We start from the raw sequence: 10366 nt of genomic DNA, 5'->3' as shown, positions 1-10366 counted from the left end.
ATACCTCAGACTGTACGGTAAGTTTTTATTAACTTTTCCATTGGGTACAGACGGTCACAGACTGCACCGCGGCCTAAATTTGACGGCAACGAATGCGGGTTTTTGTAGGTGCCTGGACTGCCCTCCTGACAACGTTCACCGACCTTCACCAGGTTTGTGTGCTTTGGACCCTACCTATGATGTGGATACATGTACCAACTGTACCCAAATGACCCCTAAGGATCGTCGGGGCTGTTTGGGGGGAAAAAATGGCTAAATGATTTCATACCAAGCAGCTTCCTTCAGCTAAGTATTCCAAGTCATCGATGCAGTCGCCTGCCAAGTCTTATCGGTCAGACACAAATGCCTTCTGATCGTCATTGAAGGCTTCAGTTTCTGCTTCTTTGGCGCAGGGCAAGGGCAACCATCGGGGGGGAAAGCATAGTAATCGGCATCGTAAGATCTTGCTGTCCGATCTCGGCGCACCGGTGGCTTTAACTTCAGCTTCCACAGAGGAAGAAGGCCTGTGACAAGGAGCCACCATCCTCCTCTGTGCCAGGTACACAGAGGCATTCCCCCCCCCCTTCCCCCTTCAGTAGGAAGGGCAGCTGAGACTCCACTTATACCCTGGACACTCTGGTGCCCATCCAGCCTCCCACTTCGGAACTGGTCTTAACACCAGCATTTCGTAAGGAATTGAACTGAATGATTCAAAAGGCAGTGGTGCAGGCTCTCCATGGACATCCGGTTCCCTCTGCACTGATGCCGATTCTGATGCCAGATCACACCACCGATGCTTGCACCATTGCTTGACAGACTGGCTGCTCTCATCGGTGCTCTGCCTTTGGCACTGGTGAAAACAGATTCCTCCTAGCCCATCGACACCCAGCCATCTCTCAGAGGAGGAGGGTGCAACTAGGCCGGATCCAATTCCAGGGCCTTCTGGAGTATTGCCACAGCGGTGTCATAAGAAATTGCCATGCTGGGTCAGACCAAGGGTCCATCAAGCCCAGCATCATGTTTCCAACAGAGGCCAAAACCAGGCCACAAGAACCTGGCAACCACCCAAATACCAAGAAGATCCCATGCTACTGATGCAATTAATAGCAGTGGCTATTCCCTAAGTAAAATTGATTAATAGCCATTAATGAACTTCTCCACCAAGAACTTATCCAAACCTTTTTTGAACCCAGCTACACTAACTGCACTAACCACATCCTCTGGCAACAAATTCCAGAGCTTTGTGTGTTGAGTGAAAAAGAATTTTCTCCGATTAGTCTTAAATGTGCTACTTGCTAACTTCATGGAATGCACCCTAGTCCTCCTATTATTCGAAAGTGTAAATAAGTCACATCTATTCGTGCAAGACCTCTCATGATTTTAAACACCTCTATCATATCCCCCCTCAGCTGTCTCTTCTCCAAGCTGAACAGCCCTAACCTCTTCAGCCTTTCCTCATAGGGGAGCTGTTCCATCCCCTTTATCATTTTGGTTGCCCTTCTCTGTACCTTCTCCATTGCAACTATGTTTTGTGAGATGCGGCGACCAGAATTGTACACAGTATTCAAGGTGTGGTCTCACCATGGAGCGATACAGAGGCATTATGACATTTTCTGTTCTATTAACCATTCCCTTCCTAATAATTCCTAACATTCTATTTGCTTTTTTGACTGCTGCAGCACACTGAGCTGACGATTTTAAAGTATTATCCACTGATGCCTAGATCTCTCTTTCCTGGGTGGTAGCTCCTAATATGGAACCTAACATCGTGTAACTACAGCAAGGGTTATTTTTCCCTATATGCAACACCTTGCACTTGTCCACATTAAACTTCAGCTGCCATTTGGATGCCCAAATGTTCCAGTCTTGCAAGGTCCTCCTGTAATGTATCACAGTCTGCTTGCGATTTTAACTACTCTGAATAATTTTGTATCATCTGCAAACTTGATAACATCACTCGTCTTATTCCTTTCCAGATCATTTATATATATATATTGAAAAGTACCGGTCCAAGTACAGATCCCTGAGGCACTCCACTGTTTACCCTTTTCCACTATTTAATCCTACGCTCTGTTTCCTGTCTTTTAACTAGTTTGTAATCCACGAAAGGACATCACCTCCTATCCCATGACTTTTTAGTTTTCGTAGAAGTGTCTCATTAGGGACTTTGTCAAACGCCTTCTGAAAATCCAAATACACTACATCTACCGGTTCACCTTTATCCACATGTTTATTAACCCCTTCAAAAAAATGAAGCAGATTTGTTAGGTAAGACTTCCCTTGGGTAAATCCATGTTGACTGTGTCCTATTAAATCATGTCTTTCTATATGCTCTACAATTTTGATCTTGAGAATAGTTTCCCTATTTTTCCCAGCACTGAAGTCACGCTCACTGGTCTATAGTTACCCGGATCGCCCCTGGAGCCTTTTTTAAATATTGGAGTTACATTGGCTACCCTCCAGTTTTCAGGTACAATGGATGATTTTAATGATAGGTTACAAATTTTAACTAATAGATCAGAGATTTCATTTTTGAGTTCCTTCAGACTCCTAGGATGCATACCATCCAGTCCAGGTGATTTGCTACTCTTTAGTTTGTCAATCTGGCCTCCTACATCTTCCAGATTCACAATGATTTCATTCAGTTCGTCTGACTCATCTCCCCTGAAAACCATCTCCGGAATTGGTATCTCCCCAACATCCTCATTATTAAACACGGAGGCAAAGAATTCATTTAGTCTTTCTGCAATGGCCTTATCTTCCCCAAGAACCCCTTTAACCCCTCTGTCATCTAATGGTCCAACAGACTCCCTCACAGGTTTCTTGCTCTGGATATATTTTTAAAAGTTTTTATTATGAGTTTTTGCCTCTATGGCCAACTTCATTTCAAATTCTCTCTGCGTCTGTCTTATCAATGTTTTACACTTACCTTGACAATGCTTGTTTTATCCTATTTTCTTCAGATGGATCCTTCTTCCAATTTTTGAAGGATGTTTTTTGGCTAAAATAGCCTTTCACCTCACCTTTTAACCATGTTGGTAGTCATTTTGTCTTCCTTCCACCTTTCTTAATGCACGGAATACATATGGACTGCGCCTCTAGGATTGTATTTTTAAACCATGTTCAAACCTGTTGAATGTTTTTAACCTTTGCAGCTGCACCTTTCAGTTTTTTCTATTTTCATCATTTTATCAAAGTTTCCCTTTTTAAAATTTAGTGTTAGAGCTGCAGATTTACTTATTGTCCCCCTTCCAGTTAGTTTAAATTTGATCATGTTATGATCACTGTTGCCAAGTGGTCCCACCACCGTTACTTCTCTCACCAAATCTTGCGTTCCACTAAGAATTAAATCTAAAATAGCTCCCTCTTGTTGGTTCCTGAACCAATTGCTCCATGAAGCAATCATTTATTACATCCAGGACCTTTGTCTCTAGCAAGTCCTGATCTTACATTTACACCAGTGTCAGAGTCCTTTGGTGCCTTCTGCTGCTGATACCACATCTACCTTTACCGATGACATCACCAATGCCACTGGCCACAGAAGGCCCTTTTTTTTTTTTTTTTTTTTACCATCGGGGGGTGTGCTGGGGATCAACCCTACCAGCCCTGGTCAGATGATTCATTGTATTCCCAGGATACAGGAGAGATCCCATCTGAACCTTCATCTCCAGATGAAAAATAAGATCCCCACCAGAAGACTTTTCATAAATTTTATCAGAGATGTCAGACAATGCCATTTACTCTCCAGACTGAAGACTCCAGCCATAAAATGCCAGAGGTCCTTCAGTTTGTTGATGTGTCTAAGGAGGTGATGTCCATACCTGTCCCTGAGGTCCTACTTGACCTTCAGTACAACTGGGAGCATTTGGGGACAGTCGCACCTGTTAACCATAAGACTGGTACTTTAGTCCAATCAGCACCTGGCTTCCAGAAAACTCAGCTATCCCACCAGTCAGTGGTGGTCAAATCTGCCCAGAAGGCCAGGAGACCATGGCCTCATTCTTCTGTGCCTCCTGGGAAGGAGCAGAAATTCCTCAATGCTTTTGGTTGTAGTCTTTCATGGGGCCATGCTAATTTCCCGTATTGCGGCTTACCAACTCTACATCTTGCAATACAATAGGAACCTCTTTAAGCAGCTTCAAGAACTTTTATTCCTTCACCGACCAGTTCCAGGATCATCTCAATTCTATTCTTAAAAAAGGCTTGGATGCTGGCAAGCATGCGGTGTACTCCGCTTATGACATCTTTGACAGAGCATCCAGGGGCACAAGAGGTGTGAGCATGGCTGAAATCCTCAGATCTGTGTCCAGAGGTTCAGGAGAGATTGGTAGACCTCCCCCTGTACAGGAGATAACCTCTTTGGCGAGAATATTCAGGAGACAGCTGCTCAGCTCAAAGATCATATTGAGATATTAGGTAAACTCTGTGCTGGGCACACAGTTCTCTACCTCTTCTAAAACGCCCATTCAGAAGGGAGGCTAAAAGGACCACCTTCAAAGCATGCAGATACTACCCTCCTCCAACTCTGTCTCATCCAACTCAACCCTATCAGAAGGCTCAACCTCGCCAGTCCTCAGAATACTCAAACAGCTCCACAACCTGGTCCTTCCTTGGGATTTTGACTCCTCTCTAGAGAGCATTTGCCAGCTCCCTCTGCCACTTCACCAACCAGTAACACAATCACCACAGATCAGTCGGTCCTGTCGGTCGTAGCTCAAGGCTACCATCTAAACTTCCTCTCATTGCCGGCGGACTCTCCTCGTCTGGGGTGGAGTTCCACTGACCTCTCTTCACTTCTAGAGGAGGAAATAACATCTCTCCTACAAGCCTACAACGAGGAAAGGGCTTATACTCCTGATATTTCCTAATACCAAAAAAATCAGGAGGCACTCGTTCAATCTTAGATATTCGTGCCCTAAACAAGCATCTACGGTAAGAGAAGTTCAGGATGGTAACCTTAGGCTCCCTCTTCTCCAACAGGGAGATTAGCTTTGCTCTCTAGATCTACAAGATGTGTATATGTATATAGCAATAAGCCTATCTCACAGCAAATACTTTCGGTTCCTCATCGGAAGCCGGCACTTCCAGCATAGAGTACTTCCATTTGGTCTCGCAGTGGCACCTCGTGTCTTCATGAAATGCCTGGCAGTAGTAACAGCACACTTGAGGTGATTAGGCACTTGCGTCTCTCCTTATCTAGACGACTGGTTACTGAGGGTCCTGTCTGCAGAGGTAGTTCTTCAATCTCTCGCTTTGCGGCTACTACTATCATTGGGATTTCTAGTCAATTATCCAAAGTCCAATCTGACTCCATCTCAACTCCTTTCCTTCATTGGAGTGGATCTCAACACCATCCAAGCAAAAGCTTTTCTTCCGAAGGACCGCGCACATACTCTTGCAATGCTTGCAAACACTATCCAAACTCGCCCAACCACAACGGCTCTTCTTCTCGTCTTGATGGGCCACATGGTGTCCTCTGTCAATGTTACACCAATGGCTTGCCTTGCCATGAGAGTAGCGCACAGGACATTAAAGTCCCAGTGCTCTTAGGCCCACCATGCAATGTCCAACATTGTCCATGTCACCAGGCAACTTCGTCTCTCACTAGCTTGGTGGATCCAGGAGTCCAATCTGGTCAGAGTTACCTTTCCAATCTCCAGAGCTGCAGATCATACTGACAACAAATGCGTCCACTCTAGGGTGGGGGAGCCCATGTCGACAACCTGCAAATTCAGGGAACCTGGACTGCAGCGGAATCACAACATCAGATACATTTTCTGGAACTCAGGGCAATAAGAATAAGCCCTTATAGCCTTCCAAGATTGCCTCTCCAACAAGATAATCCTTATCCAAACAGAGAGCCAGGTGGTGATGTGGTACATCAACAAGCAGGGAGGAACAGGATATTCCCTGCTGTGTCAGGAAGTAGCACAAATCTGGGCTATAGCACTCTCTCATTCCATGCTACTGAGAGTGACCTACCTGGCGGGCATTGACAAGGTACTAGCAGACAAACTGTCACACATTTCATCCCCACGGTGGCGGAGAGTATATTCCAGAAATGGGGATATCTGGTGGTAGACCTCTTTGTGTCAATTCACAACCACAAACTAGAGAACTTCTGCTCTCTACATTGCAGTCAGAGACCACCATGAGATGTCTTTAACCTCTCTTGGGCAATGGGTCTCCTGTATGCCTATCCCCCACTTCCTCTCATAAGCAAGACTCTCATGAAGCTACGACAGGATAGGGTAGACTGCAGGGTAGATGCCATAGAACCAAGAACTTGTAAATAGTCCCACACCTTGGGCAAAGGAATGGCCAACAGACATCAAACCTGAGACATTAACTTCTCCATCCTCACCGGAGGCAGGGAAACCTTGCCCACAGATGTGTCGAAATGTGCTCCCAGGAATTCCAACACCTGGGACGGAACCAGTTGACTTTTGGCGTAATTGACAACCCAGCCTACCGACTGTAGACTGTGCAACACCGAGTGCACTGCCACCTTCAAAGCTCTTCCAATTTCGCTTGAATGAGCCAGTCATCCAGGTAGGGATGAACTAATACCCCCTCTCACCGAAGGCACACTGACTACCACCATCACCTTGCTGAAGACTTGGGGAGCCGTCGCTAACCCGAATGGGAGGGCACGAAACTGGTAGTGCTCTCCCAGTACCATGAACCTCAGGATTCGCTGATGGTGCTCTTGGATTCCTATGTGAAGGTAAGCTTCCATCAGATCCAAAGAGGTCAAAAACTCTTTGTGCAAGGCCACAATGACGGATCTCAACGATTCCATCCGAAACCGAGGGACTCGCAACGTTCTGTTGACCTTCTTCAAATCCAAAATCGGCCAGAACGAACCCTCCTTTTTGGGTACCATGAAGTAAATGAGTAACGAGCGGTCCGACGTTTGGCTGATGGAACCGAGACAATCGCTCCCAGGGCCTTCAACTGAGACAGGGTTTGAAGAACCACTTGTTTTGTTGGAGACCTGCAGGGAGACTCCAGAAACATGTCCCGAATAGGTCGAGCAAAATCCAAAGCATAATCATGATTTATAATATCTAGAACCCATTGGTCTGATGTGATCTTGACCCACTCCTCGCGAAATAGGGAGAGCAGCCCCCCTATCTCTGGGATGGAGGAACAGGCCGGCGCACCTTCATTGGGGAGCTTTGGAGGCAAAACCATGAGAGGTTCCGGTGCGCTGAGGGCGCCTGCCACAAAAGGAATGTGCCCATGCCTGCAACCTCGCCAATGTTTGCCGAGTAGCAAAGAAAGAACCTCTGCCCGAATGGAAACGCCGCTGAAGATGACCCCGGGACGCACCGAAGGGTCAAGACTGTCTGGGCTTTCCTCATAGCGCTTGTAAACTTTGTTGTCTCCCAAAGTCTTAAGTTGTTCCAGGTCGTCTCCAAACAGCTTTCCCTTGACAGGAAAGGAACCCAGTTGAGATTTAGAAGAGGCATCAGCCGACCAATTACGGAGCCACAGCAGCTGCCTCGTGGAAACCGCCGAAGACATGGCACGTGCAGAGGTACGGAGGAGATCGTACAACGCATCTGCCGTATAGGCAACCGCTGATTCCATGCAGTCCGTCTGCTCTGCCTCCCCCGGAGGGAGCTCCTGGGGCGTGAGCAACTGCTGAATCCAGCGGAGGGTAGCTCTCTGCATAAGGCTACTTCAGACGGCGGCCTGCATTCCAAGCGGGGACACCTCAAATATACGCTTGAGTAAAATTTCCAGCTATCCTGAAGATTCTTGAGCTGCCCCTCCCGTTACAGGAATCGTAGTGTGTTTAGCTATGGCCGTGACGGCCGAGTCCACCTTAGGAACCTTGAGAAGATCCAATGACTCGCTTGGCAGTGAATACAGCTTTTCCATGGCTCTGGTGACCCGCAAGGAGGCTTCAGGTGCATCCCATTCTCAGAACATAATCTGGAAAAGTTTCGGATGAAAAGGAAAAGTTTGAAGCGGAGCTTGAACCCCTGACAAAACCGAATCTCCAGGAGAAGCATGTTTTGCAGAACCGGATTCTCCAGTTCCTGAAGCACGTGGTATTAAGGGATCTAGTTCCTCCTTACGGAACCGGAGCACCTGCGCATCATCCCCCTCCAGCGGAGGGGCACTATCAACATCATCGCTCAAATCCAGCGCGGAGGAGTCTGAGGCATTGGACCCGAAGGCATGGAGGGCATGGGAAACCCCACCATCCGGACCTGAATGGGGAAACAGAGGTCCAGCTCTCCCTGGGTCTGCAGCCGGCTGAAATTGCTTAGCTGGAGGAGACTGTGCGTCCCAGTCAGCCTCAGCTTTAACATATGCTGTATGGAGCAGCAAGCAAATTGGGATGAAAACGGGTGCTGCCTGTTTAAGGGCCCTCCCAAAGGCAAAGTCGGGGGAGGACCTGAGTCTGGCTGCCAAATTGCAGGGCCGTTGAGGGCTCAATGATGGTGGGGAGAGTGGAGGGAGATCCCCTCCCTCTGAGCATCATTGGGCTCCGGAGCAGGCAAGATGGCCGCTGCTCCGCGCCGAGCGGGGACAGGGCAGGCTTCTGCCTCTGAGCTGCCTGATCGCTCCTCGAGCCGTGCAGTCATGGCAGGGAAGAATCCCGCCCAGAAATCAGCTACTGTGAAGGCCCCTCATCCCTGGGGCTACACCGGGAGCAGAGGCCTTTGCAGGAGAGCCGCACCGCCGGCTCCCCACAATCCCCGCAACACGACCCACACAGCCTGAAAAAGCACGCAAAAGAAGGAAAAGCCGCTGGATGAAGTAATCCACCCCCTCCGGAGGCCCAGGAGTCTATGGCAGGCTAGGGCTGAAGAAAAGGTCTGAATACACTTTTAAATATGGCTTTCTATGGGGTTTTGTTTTTTTTTTAATCAGCCACCAAGCAGGGGAAAAAACCTCCCTGCCACCTTAGCAAACACTAGCAGCCACCAGAGGAATTCTGCCATCTCTGGGCTTGTACATCTCTGGACTCGTATAGAAAGAGAGTGACCGGCCCACCGGTCAATACTCCCCCTAGCTCACCGGGTAGTGATACAAATCTCCAGGTATAACGGCATTAGGGCACTACCCTGCCTCGCCTGCCCTTCAGGATGCTCTCAGTACTCTACCCAATTTAAATTTTTTTTTTTTTTTAATCAAGATTGATCTAGCCAAAGGTCTAAGGGATATTTGAAATACCAAACCTGTCCCAAGGTAACATAGAAATGACGGCAGAAGACGACCAAACGGCCCATCCAGTCTGCCCAGCAAGCTACACACTTTATCCTTTTTTTTTTTTCCTTTTTCTCTCTCCCACCTGTTACTATTGGCTTCCAGTACCCTCCAGCCCTAATTTCCCTCCACCCCACCACCAATGTAGAGAGCAGCGCCGGATCTGCATCCAAGTGAACATCCAGCTCAATTAGGGGTAGCAACCGCTGCAAACAAGCAGGCCACACCCCTGCCCCATACTCTTACCCACACCTGTTTTTTTTTTTGGGGGGGGGGGGGGGGGGATGGCAGCCCTCCATCCTTCCGCTCCGTGAAGGTGGAACACCACTGGCATCCCGCTCCGTGAATGTCTCTGTGGCTACTGCCGCTCCGTGCGGTGTTTTGCTGCCTCCTCCTTATTCACGTCCTCTAGACTTGATGGATCCACAGTGTTTATCCCACGCCCCTTTGAAGTCCTTCACAGTTTTAGACTTCACCACTTCCTCTGGAAGGGCATGCCAGGCATCCACCACCCTTTCCGTGAAGAAATACTTCCTGACATTGGTTCTTAGTCTTCCTCCCTGGAGCCTCAGCTCGTGACCTCTGGTTCTGCAGATTTTTTTTCTGACGGAAAAGGTTTGTCATTGTCTTTGGCTCATTAAAGTTTTTCAAAGTATCTGAAAGTCTGAATCATATCACCCCTGCTCCTCCTTTTCTCCATGGAGTACATATTTAGATTCTTCAATCTCTCCTCGTATGTCATCCGATGAAGACCCTCCATCTTCCTCGTCGCCCTTCTCTGTACCGCTTCCATCTTGTCTTTGTCTCTTTGTAGATATGGTCTCCAGAACTGAACACAGTACTCCAGGTGAGGCCTCACCAAGGACCTGTACAAGGGGATAATCACTTCCCTTTTCTTACTCTATATTCCTCTCTATGCAGCCCAGCATTCTTCTGGCTTTTGCTATCGCCTTGTCACATTGTTTCGCAGACTTCATATCATTAGACACTATCACCCCAAGGTCTCTCTCCTGCTCCGTGCACATCAGCCTTTCCCCCCATCGAATACAGTTCATTCTGATTTCCACTCCCCATATCCATGACTTTGCACTTTTTGGCATTGAATCTCAGCTGCCACATCTTCGACCACTCTTCCAGTTTCCTTAAATCCCGTCTCATT

Source organism: Rhinatrema bivittatum, chromosome 4 (assembly GCF_901001135.1).
Source record: "Rhinatrema bivittatum chromosome 4, aRhiBiv1.1, whole genome shotgun sequence".
Taxonomy (NCBI): domain Eukaryota; kingdom Metazoa; phylum Chordata; class Amphibia; order Gymnophiona; family Rhinatrematidae; genus Rhinatrema; species Rhinatrema bivittatum.
This window is presented reverse-complemented; position numbering follows the sequence as displayed.